The sequence below is a fragment of the Spermophilus citellus genome (genome assembly GCF_964194105.1).
Source record: "Spermophilus citellus genome assembly, chromosome: X".
Classification (NCBI taxonomy): domain Eukaryota; kingdom Metazoa; phylum Chordata; class Mammalia; order Rodentia; family Sciuridae; genus Spermophilus; species Spermophilus citellus.
This window is the reverse complement of record NC_138190.1, coordinates 127913342-127926742: the sequence shown is the minus strand read 5'-3', so window position 1 is coordinate 127926742 and position 13401 is coordinate 127913342.

Here is a 13401-nt window from a genome sequence, read left to right as displayed (position 1 = left end):
CACCAAGTCTCCCACCTCAAATTTCCCAGCCTGAAATCTATAGGGGAATGTTGAAAATAAACCCTCATCAATGGGGATTTAAAAAGGAGGCTCTCCTAGCGCTTTTGTTTCAACTTGAAAAGTTTCTTCATGGTATGGTTTCAGTGGCTGTGTCCTGGAGATCCTCTGTTGGAAACTCAATTCCCGAAATTATATCTTACAGGGACTTGAAGGAATACCGGCAGGTGATTGGCTCACGAGGACTCTGCCTTCATGCAGAGTCCGGTTCAGTCTACTCATACATTTATAGGTTTTCTTGGGAGTGACTTTGCTATAAAGGCCAGGTGCTACCAGGAAGCTTCCTGTCTCTCCTTGTGATGACCTCCTGCAGGTTATTACTTAGCAAGAAGACCCTCACAAAAGCTCAGTAGACCCCGACACCCTGTCATTTCTCTCACCTGGTCCCAGCACTCACAAAACTACTGAGGGAGGAAGACTGAGTGCAGTTCAACTCAGAACAGACTGAATGAGCAGGGCCCCCTTGAAGGTTCCCTCAGAGAGAGGGGAGGCCCAGGGGAGGATGGCACTCAGGCCTTGGTCAGAGTTCAGATGGAAAACAACAGGAGACAGGAGCTGGAGGCTGCTGCACTGGCGCCACGATTTCCAGTAGGTCCTGGGCAACACGGAAAAAGCCTGTCTCAGGCAGAATCACGACAGAAACCAAACCATTGGAAACCAAAAGCCACAAATACTGAAAAAGAAAAAGCAGCCTTGGGAGCTGCTTCCTCAGAACTGGGCAAAGGCCAGGGCGGCCATGTTGCCTGGTGCCTTTGGCTGGGTGGCGTTTTTTGAGACAGCCAGGGCGGGAGAGGCGCGCTCAGGCCCAGGGCTGGTGGCCATAGCTGGAGCTCTACCGCCACCGTGCGGAACCAGTTTCAAGACGCCCTGCGCCACTCAAGCCTCCTTCCCGGGAGGCCTCGCTGTGGGGGAGGACCCACGTTTCAAGGAGTGAGTTCCAGGCGGCTTGGGCTGCCCTCTGGGCCTCCTGGCCTTCTCCCAGGGTCCTGAGGGAGACTGGGCTCTGGCGCTGTGTGGACTGGAGCCGCAGGACCCACAGAGGGTTAATGCAGCGAGGTCGCAAGGACGTGCTAATTTCCCAGAAACAGCTGCCAGGGGCAGCTCTTTTGGAAGAACCTGTGCCCTGCTCTAGCCTGCCCCCCCCCCCCTTAGGACTTGCCCCGACCTGCCCCGCCCAGCCCCACCTGCCTACATTTTTCTCTCAAATGCTGTATGTGAGGTTTTCGGGAGGAGATCCTTGATGCATTTTAAGTGAACTTCTGCATAGGCTCCACCAAATAACAGCTCTCCAAATGGAAGCGTTCTGGGTGCTTGTCTCTAGCAGGTCGGCTGTACTGCAAGTTCTTCCAATTCTTCTCTGCCCTCCCCTTCAGGCCATCCTGGCCTCCAGACAATTGGGCCTGCCTGTGAACTACTGGACACACTTCTGATGCTGCCCTATGCCACCAAAAACTGACCTGTCCTCGGGCTCCACCTGGAAGCAGAAAGGATTCAAGCACAATGGCATGGTGACTTCACATAAGGGACTGCTATCTCTTGGTCCATGGGACCCGAACCAGAAAACAGTATCCACAAGTGCTTGCATTATCCTTTTCCAAGTGTCCCTCAGTGGCGGTCCACAAACTTGAGCACCGAGGCCCTGCCCTCAACTTCCTGTGAGAGCATCTCTAGGTTGCTGGGAGTCCCCTCTGTGCCCCTCTTTCTGCAGGTTTAGGCTGAAGTGCCACCAGTGCCCAGGTCTCCCTCAGGGCCCTAGGAGAAGGCAAGGAGGTCCAGATCTGAGCCCAAGGATCTTCCGACTCCCTGCCTGCCCGATCTGACCAACAGCTAGGCCTCCTGGGAAGGAGGTTTGAATGGCGCTGGGTGTCGTGAAACTGTTCCCGCACGATGGCAGTAGAGCTGCAGACATGGCCACCAGCCCTCTTCCTGAGCGCTCTTCTCCCGCCCTTCTTGTCTGAAAAAACGCCACCCAGAGAAAAAGGCTCCGGAAACCTGGCTCCCTTGTCATTTGCCCTCCATGTTGGAACAAGCTGTCCAGGATGCTTTTTTGTGTGTGTTGGAACTGGAATTGAGATTTTCAAAAACTTATTCATTTCTTAATATTGAGACAGGATTTTGCATGTTGGCCAGACTGGCCTCCGATTTGAGACCTTACTACCTTGGCCTCTAGCATGAGACTGCTTTCAGGTTTCATCAGTAACTACACTGAGGCCTGAATCTCTGATGCCCTAACAGGGCCTTTTTGATGTGCTCTGTTCCTGAAGCCCAGGCCAGGGTGTGCAGCTGACCTGGGAGCGCCCTCTGTTACTCACCTGAAGCACTGTGAGGCTTTTCTGTGGCTCATCAGCCACTGAGAAGAGCCCTTCCTTGCAATTACTGAGCCCCAAAGAGTGGGTTTCTTTCATGGACTATAAGCCGCTTGTGGATCCTAGTGCCCTGTACTTCCAATAAGAGAAGATATCCTACAGAAATGAGTTTTTAATATGCAAAGTGTTAATATTCTGGAAAGGGGTCATTCGTTCAACATTTAAATAATATCAAAATGAAAACTGTACAACTCAATAAAATAAACCACCTCTGATGTCAAGGAAGAGCTCGAAAAGAAAAAAAGGCTAATGCAGGCTCTTGAAGGTCCCAGCTTTGTGTTCTTGGTCCTTGGAGCAAGAAGAAGCATACCCTTTCTTTTTTTTTTTTAAGAAATTTGTAACTTAAAATACTTAAGAAAAACAATGATTTCAGTTACCAGCCTCAGCAGGTAAGAGTGAAAAGAAATTTGCTCCAAATAAGTAGAAGAAGAAAATAAAGGGGTGAAAATTGGTAAAGTGCTTGCCACGCATGCACAAGGCCATGGGTTCAATCCCCAGAATCACAAAAAAAAAAAAAAAAAATCAAGGCAAAAAAGAACTACAAGGAGGGCTGGGGTTGTAGCTCTGTGTTAGAGCTCCTGCCTAGGATGTGTGAGGCCCTGGGTTCAATTCACAGTATTAAATAAATAAATAGGACTACAAGAATTACTATAATCCTTAGCAAGACTGAAGTAAAAGTAAACAACTATTATCAGAAACAAAAGATGCCACAGATGTTAAATATGAGAAAATATCCTGAACAACTCTGTGTATGATACGGGGAACTGAACTCAGGCGTGCTCTGCCACTGAACTAGACCTCCAGTTCTTTTTCTTTTATTTTGAGACAGGGTCTCACTGGGTTGCCCAGGCTGGCTGAATTTGTGATTCTCCGACTCTAGTGGCACCGCCCCCCCTCCATAGAAAATCTTAATTAAGCTTCTCCAGAAATCTTCACCAGAATTGAGTTCAGTGTGGTTAAACTTCCTATTTGCTGTTGGTGTATCTTACTTGGCCACTGACCTGAAAGAAATCACCACTCCAGGTGCTGAATGCCCCTTTACTAGTTTTTCACAAACATTTATGGAATATCCAGTATAGTAGTTTGCACAGTTTTGCAAAGTGTAAAAAAAAAAAAAAAAAAAAAAAACAGATCCGTAGATGTGTACATTTCAAAGATAATAGAAGAGGATACTAATAGGGTTCCATGATAACAGCTGGCAGGGGGAAGAGAGGGGAGAAGAAGCTCTCCCCTTCTCAGGTGCTGTCCTTGAAGGGTTAACTTGCCAAGAACAGCCGAAGAAAAAGCTGTTTTTGTGTGAACTTCTACAGGCTGTGACCTTCTGAGCCCCTTCCCTTACATGCTGGGTATGAAGTTCTGAAACTGCCTGAAATCGGGGTTCAGGGCACTGAGAGATTACAGTGAAATCTTCACCCTCTGACCCTGGCTGCAGCCAAATAACCCTGCTGCCTGTTTCCTATCTGGTGTCCTGCCTCATATGTCTCCTACAACACTACCTCCACGTGCTAAGGTGCGAGAATTTCAGGCTTGTGCTACCATGTACGGCCATTAACAAATTTAACAACTTACTCGAAATGAGCAACTTTAAAAAATAAGTTTTCAAAAACCGACAGAAGAAGAAAGAAGCAGGTGTGGTGGCACACGCCTATGATCCCAGGAGCTCTCCAGGCTGAGGCAGGAGGTTCATGAGTTCAAAGCCAGTCAGCAAGTCAGTGAGACCCTGTCTCTAAATAAATACAAAAAAGGGCTGTGGATGTGGATCGGTGCTTAAGTGCTCCTCGGTTCAATCCCCAGTACAAAAAAGAACAAACAACAACAACATCAAAAACCAGAAGACGAAGTGGAAAATCTGAATACACTGATGATATTCATAACTGAACGGAATTCATGGTTTAATGCATACCTTAAAACCTGGGGATATAGATAGCAAGTCAAGGGATGCCCTTTCTTGATGTCACTGTGCACGTGGATCCTTCCTCGCAGTGTGAGAACAGCAAGGACAGGTCTGATCTGGTAGCACCTCTGTGCTTTCTTCTGGTGTCCATCATTACCCAGGTTCCCCACCAAGACTCTGCATTTGTGCTTTGTTTCTGCCGGAGGACACATAGACGTTGGGACGCCAAGCTTGAACCTGCCCCCTTGGACCTCCCAGGGGCCCTACCTTCCTCACCTGCAGGGGCTTTAGTGCAGAAGAGCTCTGAGCTCTGAGCTATGGGCTCTGAGCACTACGAAACTCTGTCCTCGGGATGGTAGTATTGCCCCACAAGACAGAACTAGCCTTGCCTCAGGTACTCTGCTTCCGCTCATCCAATGAGGGGAAAAAAAAAAACAATTCCAGAACAGAGGAAACACCAGAAACTATGGCTGCCTTCCTTGCATTTTGCTCTTTTGAGGAAATGTGTTCCACTCCTAAGATTTGGCTCTTTTTTTCCACTGTTACCGGGTTTCCCGCCAGTAACACTTAGAGGAAGAAAGAGAGAGAGAAAAAAAGGATAAAATTAAAAGTGATATTGAAGACCTCAGCCACTCACCCCATGGCACCTTCTCTCTTCCAGAACTCAGTTTCCATGTCACAAGTCTTCCCCTTTCTGCTCCTCACTCAGTGTTGTTTCTACAGCATTTCTTCATGGTATCCACTTGTCTCGGGCTCTTGGAGGCAAACCTCTGGCATCCTTGCCTAGGAAGGAGTTGGAAAATGTTTACACCAAGGGCTCAGGGAAGCAGCAACGTAGGCCCCAGGACTCTTGGGTGTCAGCCCAACTCACTTCCTTCTCAGGCTCCCTGGACTCCTATTCCATTGGGACCCAGGCTCTAGGCTGGGTGGGCCCAGGGAGAGGCCTCCCTTAGGTGCAGTCCTTACACGGGGGGTTCAGAGAGCTCAAGACTGAATGCTCTACAATCCCACCAGCAGCGACATGTGCATGGGAGGGACCATCAATTCTTCTCCTACAGTTGACAGATGTTCTCTCACGACTTCATCATCTGACCCTAGAGCACAAGCGTTTTCCCATATCACAGAATGGCCTGTGACAGCTTTCCCTGGCTTTACCCTGCATGTCTATGACTGCTTGTCACCTACAGATGGGTCATGTCTTTTGTCTTTGGTAACTAGGACATGAAACTTGCAAAGGATTCAGAAATCAGCCATGTTCGGAATGAGAGAAAACCACCATCATCAGACATCATGTGAAACACCCATAATCTTTTGCTTACTCAACTCCAATTTTCCTCAAACATTCTGGGTGTTAGAATGTTTCCAGATACTTGCAACTATTTTATTCTGCCAGCTGCCAGCTGCCTCTTCATATTGTTGGTCAGCCCCTTTGTGGCAAAAGGAGATGACTTCCTGAGCACCCATCTGTCTTTTATTTCTGCTTTCAGCGTTGTTTTCAAGAAACCACTCCCAAATCCAAGGATGGGAAGATTTATGCCTATATGTTCCTCTAAACTTGCATAGGTTTGGCTTCTATAATAATACCACTGATACATTTTAAGCCAATTTTTTGCATAGGCTCCACCAAATAACAGGTTTCCAAACTTAGGTTTGAGTTGATCCTCCTGGGTGTTCTTGGTGCTTGTGTCTCTAGCACATTGGCTGCACTAGAAGAACTTCCAATTCTCTGCCTTCTCTTCTGACCACCCTAACCCTTAGACAATTGGCCTGCCTGTGACTTACTGCACACACATCTGATGCGGCCCTGTGCCACCTAGAACTGTCCTGCCTTTCTGTTCCACCTAGGGGCTGAAGGGATCTGAGCACAACACCATGGTGACTTCACGAAAGGCATTGCTACCTCTTGCACCAAGGAACCTGAACAACAAAGAAGTATCCACAAGCGCCTGCATGATCCTTTCAGAGTTAAGTCCACAGAGCTTGGCACCTAGGCCCCGCCCCATGACTTCCTGTGGGACCACCTCCTGGCTGCCCCTAGTTAGCTCTGGGCCCATCCTCTGCAGGTTCTGAGGTGAGGGGGCGCCAGTGCCCTGGTCTACCTTAGTGCCCTAGGAGAAGAGAAGGGGGCCCAGATCAGAACGGAAGCCTCTTAGAACATCCACCTGGGCATATTTGCCCCACAGCTAGGCCTCCTGGGAAGGAGGCTTGAATGGCGCTGGGTATCTAGAAACTATTTCCGCACGATGGCAGTAGAGCTGCAGACATGGCTACCAGAACTCATCCTGACCGCCCTTCTCCCGCCCTTCCTGTCTGAAAAAAACGCGGCCCAGAGAAAAAGGCTCAGGAAACCTGGCTCCCTTCTTTTCTGCCCTTTGTGTTGGAACAAGCTGGCCAGGATGTGTTTTTGTTTTGGAATTTGGATTGGGATTTCCAAAAACTTTTTCAGTTCTTAATTTTGAGACAGGATTTTGCATGTTGGCCAGACTGGCCTCCAACTTGAGACCTTCCTACCTTGGTCTCCAGCAGGGGACTGCTTTCAGGTTTCATCAGAAATCACACTGGGGCCTGAATCTACTCCTCCTTCCTGAGGACACCTGTCCTGGTGGAACTTCATTTCCATAGGATCTGGTCCACTGGAGTGTGGCTCAGTGTTACAGGCTCTGCAGATCACAAACAGCAAACAGCCATCAGAGGAAAAATCCCTGGGATGAAAGCAGACAACTGAGGAAGGTGCTCAAGCTGGAGGAGATCTTCTGTGGCCAACCAGTCACCAACCCAGGTGGTCAGTGACCTGGCCATGCTCCCAGGGCAGTGGGGATTCCATCAGTCCTTTGGTTTTCTCTTCTCCTGAACTCAATGGGGGGGGGGGGGCAACAATTTCTCATGAGCAATGGAGGAGGGCATGTGACTTGTATTTACTTTTGCGTTCATTTCCATCCTTGTCTTCTCATTAAACGTGAGCAATTAACATTTTCCCATACCATTAAATGCACGTCTACTACTTACCTGCTCCCTGGGGTGTGTATCTTTATGTGTTTTCTGAATATTTTGTTCCTTATAAGTGATATTTCATCACATGGCTTACAGAATCATCTCATTGGCAGTTTTAGCTCTCTTCCTTCAACAGTATTTTCCCTTCAGTTCATTTTATTGACTGATTGATTCATTGATTTTGTACCGAGGACTCAATACGGGGATGCTGAACCACACAGCAACATACCCAGTACCCTCCCGGCCCTCGATCGATTAACTTTTTATCCTGACACAGGGTGTTGCCAACTTCCTGAGGGCCTCACTGATTGCTGAGTCTGGCCTCAAGTTAACATGCCTCGTTCCTTGGCAGCTCATGTTGTGGGGATTATACTTGTGGGCCACAAAGCCCTACTTACTCATTAGTGCTTTGAAGAGTGATGTTTGACAAGGAATCCGAAAATGAGCACGTGCCGAGAAAAAGAAAAGCACCAGCAGTAACCTTCCAGAGGACCCATTAACCTTTTGGATTCTTTCTATGTATACTGTTAAATCTATACCCACATTTGTGTAGAGTTAACCTCACTTGAGGGGAAAAAATACTGTAATAAATTGGAATTAATGCCCCTAGTATCATTTAGAGCACACTTCTGTTTAGCACAGCTTTCAGGAGCTGAAGAACATGAACTCTCATGAATGTCATCCTTCCTAAAACTTTGTTTTACCACATTTGAAGCCCAAAGGAGAAAGGTGAAATTCCTAGCCAATAGGATCACAGGTATGCACCACTGACCTGGAGTTTTAATGGTATTGATGGAAACCTCAGCATGGAACAAACATTGAAATGACAGCATGACTTATCTCTGAAAGGGCAGTGTGTGTAGGGCCTGTGGGAGGTGAGTGGCTCATGAGGACCCTGCCTTCATGCAGAGATCAGTCCATTCATGGATTAATAGGTGTGCTCAGGAGTGACTTTGCTATCAAAGTCAACTCTCTCCAGCGGGACTGCTCTGTCTCAGGATGGCCTCTTCTATGTTAGGATGTAGCCCAAAGACCCTCACCAATGGTCAAGCATATCCCCAGGCCATGTTCGTGGACGTTCCTGTCTCCAGCACCATAAGCTAAACAAATTTTATTCCTTTTTTATCTTTGGTACTGGACGTTGAACTCAGGGGTACTTAACTACAGAGCAACATATCCAGTCATTTTCTTCAAATCATTAGGATTTTCTATTTTCGGACAGGATTTATCCAAGTTACCTAAGGGTCTCCCTAAGTCATAGCAAGATTACAATTTGCGATTGCCCTGCCTCAGCCACCCAGGCAGCCAAGATCGTAGGCATGTGCCAGGCACCTGGAGACATTTTATTATTTAGAAAATTCAACCTCCAGGTTTTTTTATTTTTATTTTTTAATTGTAGATGGACATAATAGCTCTAATTTATATGTTTAGTTTTTTTAATGTGGTGCTGGGGATGGAAACCGGTGCCTCACATGTGCTAGGCAAGCACTGTACCACTGAGCTACGACCTGGCCCTCTAGGATTATTATAGCAACAAAAAAAGTTGCCTAAGATACGTGATTGATATACCTGTCAGCTCTATAGAATTTTTTTCAAAATTATCAAATATGTTAGAAATAAAGTCAAACACACTTGACTTTTTCGTTTCTCTGATCTGGTGTTAGCTCTGAGAAACCGCTGGGTAAGTGACACCAAGCAAACAATAAGGGAGTGCACAAGGTAGACTTGCAAATTAAATTCCCCAAAACCAGAGCAATAATGTCCTCTGAGGATTCATGCTTTCGTTTAACTGCAAATGGAAAACAAAACCAGAAAGGAATGGGAGGCTGAAGCAAGAATGCCAAAAGATGAAAGCCAGCCTGCTCAACCTACCTCAAAATTCAAAATTAAATCTGGTCGTGATGACACAGGCCTGTGATCCCAATGGCTCATGCCTGTGATCGCAGCGGCTCAGGACGCTGATACCTGAGGATCCTAAGTTCAAAGCCAGCCTCAGGAAAAACGGAGTCACTAAGCAACTCAGGGAGGCTCTGTCTGTAAATAAAAAAAAAAAAAAAATACAAAATAAGGCTAGGGATGTGGCTCGGTAACCTTGAACTCAGTCTTTGGTACATCCCTTAGGAAAAAAACTGGAATTTAAAAAAAAAAAAGTTAATAACAATGAAACAATGCAAACCAAATAGACACCATTAAGAATATTTTCCAAAAATGGAGGCAAAGCTCAAGTTGACGGTTCCCTGGTGACTTTGTCTCTGGCTGGCACTTGTACAGAAAAGAAGAGCAGGAGAAGAGCACTCAGGATCCAGGCTGGTGGCCTCGGCTGGAGCACTCCCACCATCCTGAGGGAACAGGCAGCAAACACGGCGCTCCACTGAAGCCTCCCTCCCAGGAGACCTAGCTGTTGGGGAGGATCTGGCTTTTGTGGAGCAAGCTGCAAGAGGCTCGGGCTGCCATCTGGGCCTCCTTGCCTTCTCCCAGGGCCCTGAGGGAGACCTGGGCACTGGTGCTCTCTCAGCAAAGAACCTGGACAGCCAGGGTTCCCCAGGGGACCAGTAGCAGCCAAGAGGTGGTGTCACAGAGGTCTTGGGGCCAGGGCCTTGGTAGGAATCTGTGAGGACTGGACCAGAGAAACCCTGTCAGAGGTTAATGCAGGCTACTGGGGGCACTTGCATGGAGTTCCTCACCTTAGAGCAAGACACAGTATGACTCAGACCCACACCAAAGGCTCAGCAGATGCCCACATGCTGCGTTCTTAGAAATGCCAATCTCCAGAACCATGAGGCCGAGAAATATCTACTCTTTACAATTTACTGGACTTCATGGCAACAGAACCTAAGACACATCAACCTGTGCGTACTGGTTCTCTAGAAGCCAGAATGCATTTATGCCAGTGTTTCCAAGCTTCTCAAGTCTTAAAAAGAACATAAAACAAACCGAACCCTGTCATTTCTCTCACCTGGTCCCAGCACTCACAAACTACAGAGGAGGGAAGGCCCAGGGGAGGATGGCACTCAGGCCTTGGTCAGAGTTCAGATGGAAAACAACAGGAGACAGGAGCTGGAGGCTGCTGCACTGGCGCCACGATTTCCAGTAGGTCCTGGGCAACACGGAAAAAGCCTGTCTCAGGCAGAATCACGACAGAAACCAAACCATTGGAAACCAAAAGCCACAAATACTGAAAAAGAAAAAGCAGCCTTGGGAGCTGCTTCCTCAGAACTGGGCAAAGGCCAGGGCGGCCATGTTGCCTGGTGCCTTTGGCTGGGTGGCGTTTTTTGAGACAGCCAGGGCGGGAGAGGCGCGCTCAGGCCCAGGGCTGGTGGCCATAGCTGGAGCTCTACCGCCACCGTGCGGAACCAGTTTCAAGACGCCCTGCGCCACTCAAGCCTCCTTCCCGGGAGGCCTCGCTGTGGGGGAGGACCCACGTTTCAAGGAGTGAGTTCCAGGCGGCTTGGGCTGCCCTCTGGGCCTCCTGGCCTTCTCCCAGGGTCCTGAGGGAGACTGGGCTCTGGCGCGCTCCCAGCAAAGAACCTGGAGAGCCAGGGACCTGAGGGGACTAGCAGTGGGCAGGAGCTGGTGTCACAGGAAGTCGTGGGGCGGGACTTCGATTCGGAGCTGTGTGGACTGGAGCGGAGGGACCCACTGAGGAATTGCAATGCAGGGAGATCGCCCAGGGTTAAGGCGCCCAGTGCAGGGAGGAGCTGAAATCCCTGAAGCAGGGGCTGGGGGCAGTTGTTTTGGCAGGGCAACAACCAGAGGCAAGACAGCTGTTCCATGCTTAGCTACTGATGTCCAGGGCTGATGTGTCCCAAGCAGAGAGGAGATTATGTGCTGCAGGCAGAAGGTAGTGCCCCCAGAGCTGTGCCTGCAGCCACAGCTGTGCATGGCCACCATGTCTATGCTTATCATGGGCTGCGGTGGCTCTCCTCCTCGCTGATCACAGAAGTACCCGGCAGCAACCTGCATAGGTCCCGTTGGCCTGATGGACTCCTCTATGGTAGAGATGAGCAACCCACCCGCCAAGCGCCAAAGGCCCAGACACTGGCAGGACAGGCCACAGTCCTTGAACCGACCTCTAGGGCCAGTGCCCAGGTCTCCCTCAGGGCCCTAGGAGAAGGCAAGGAGGCCCAGATCTGAGCCTAAGGATCCTCCAAATCCCTGCTTGCCAATCTGACCAACAGCTAGGCCTCCTGGGAAGGAGGTTTGAATGGAGCTGAGTATTGTGAAACTGTTTCCGCACGATGGCAGTAGAGCTGCAGACATGGCCACCAGCCCTCTGCCTGAGAGCTCTTCTCCCGCCCTTCCTGTCTGAAAAAACACCACAAAAAAAAAAGGCTTACAGAATCACGTCATCAAGAAATAGGTTTTTTTTCCCCTTCGAAGAAAGTATTTATTTCTGCATTTTTGCTGTACTACTGAGCAACAAACCCCATACCACCCTACCCCTGAAATTTTAATTTTTTTCTCGGGAAACAGGCTCTTGCTAACTTGCTTAGGGCCTCACTCATTGCTGAGTCTGCCTACTAGCTTGCAGTCCTCCTGCCTTGGCCTCTCATATTGCTGGGATCATAGGTATGGGCCAGAAAGCCCTAGAATTTAGTGAATTAAAGAGTGATGTTTGAGGAGGAGTCCAAAAGGAGCATGTGCTAAAACAAAGAAAAGCATCAGCAGGAAACCTTCCAGATGACCCATTAACCTTTTGGATTCTTTCTATGTATATTGTTAAATCTATACCTACATTCTACACAATCAGTCTCACTTGAGGGGAAAAAAATCCATAATAAATTTGAATTAATGCTCCTAACATAATTTAGAGCAGACTTCTATTTAACGCAGCATTGAGGAGCTGAGGAACATGAACTCTCATGAATGTTATCCTTCCTAAAACTCTGTTTCATACATTTGAAGCCTAAAGGAGAAAGGTGAAATTCCTTGTCAATAGGATCACAGCTATGAACTCCTGACCTGGTGTCTTAGTGGTTTTGATGGAAACCACAGCATCCAACAAACATTGAAATGACAGCATGACCTATCTCCGAAAGGGCAGTGTGTGTCCCCTGGAATTCCTGGGTTGAAACCTGAATCCCTGAATTACAGGTTGATGGTATTTGGAGGGACTGTGGGAGGTGAGTGGCTCATGAGGACCCTGCCTTCATGCAGAGATCAGGCCATTCAGGGACTAATAGGTGTGCTCAGGAGTGACTTTGCTATCAGAGTCAACACTCTTCAGCGGGACTGCTCTGTCTGGCCTCATGATAGCATGCACATCCCCAGGCCATGTTCGTGGACATTCCTGTCTCCAGAACCATGAGCCAAACAAATTTTATTCCTTTTTTGGCTTTGGTACTGGGCATTGAACCCACGAATGCTCAACCACAGAGCAGCATGCCCAATCCTTTTCTTAAACTTCTAATGAGTTTTTATTTTGGGACAGGATCTTTTAAGGTAACTAATTGTCTCGCTACGTGGTAGCAACTTTGCAATTTGCGTTCCTCCTGTCTTACCCATACTGGCCACCAGGACACGGGCATGCACCAGGACAACTGGCAAAATTTTATTTTTTACAAAATAGTAACCCTCCAGTATTCTTATAGCATGGAAAAAAAAATGCCTAGGATGCATGACTGATCTACCTCTCAACTCTGAAGGACACATATATGACTATATATTTTTTCAAAATTATCACATGTGTTAGAAAAAGAGTCAAAGATACTTTGTAATTTATCTGGTCTTGTGTTAGCTCTGTGAACCGCTGGGCAAGTAAAGAGAAGCAAAGTAAATAAATAATAAGGGAGTGGAGAAGGTACCATGGGGCAAATTAAATTCCCAAGAACCAGAGTAATGATGCCAGGGTGAGGATTCATGCCTCCACTTAATTCCAAATTAAAAACAAAAGCAGAAGAAAGGCCTGGGAGGCTGAAGCAAAACACCAACAGATGGAGGCCCTCCTGGTCAACCTACCTCAAAAGTTCACAACTTAAACCTGGTGCAGTAATGCAGACCTGTAATCCCAGAGGCTGGGGAGGCTGAGGCAGGAGAATCCCGAGTTCAAAGCCAGCCTCAGCAACTGCAAGGCACTAAGCAACTCAGTGAGAC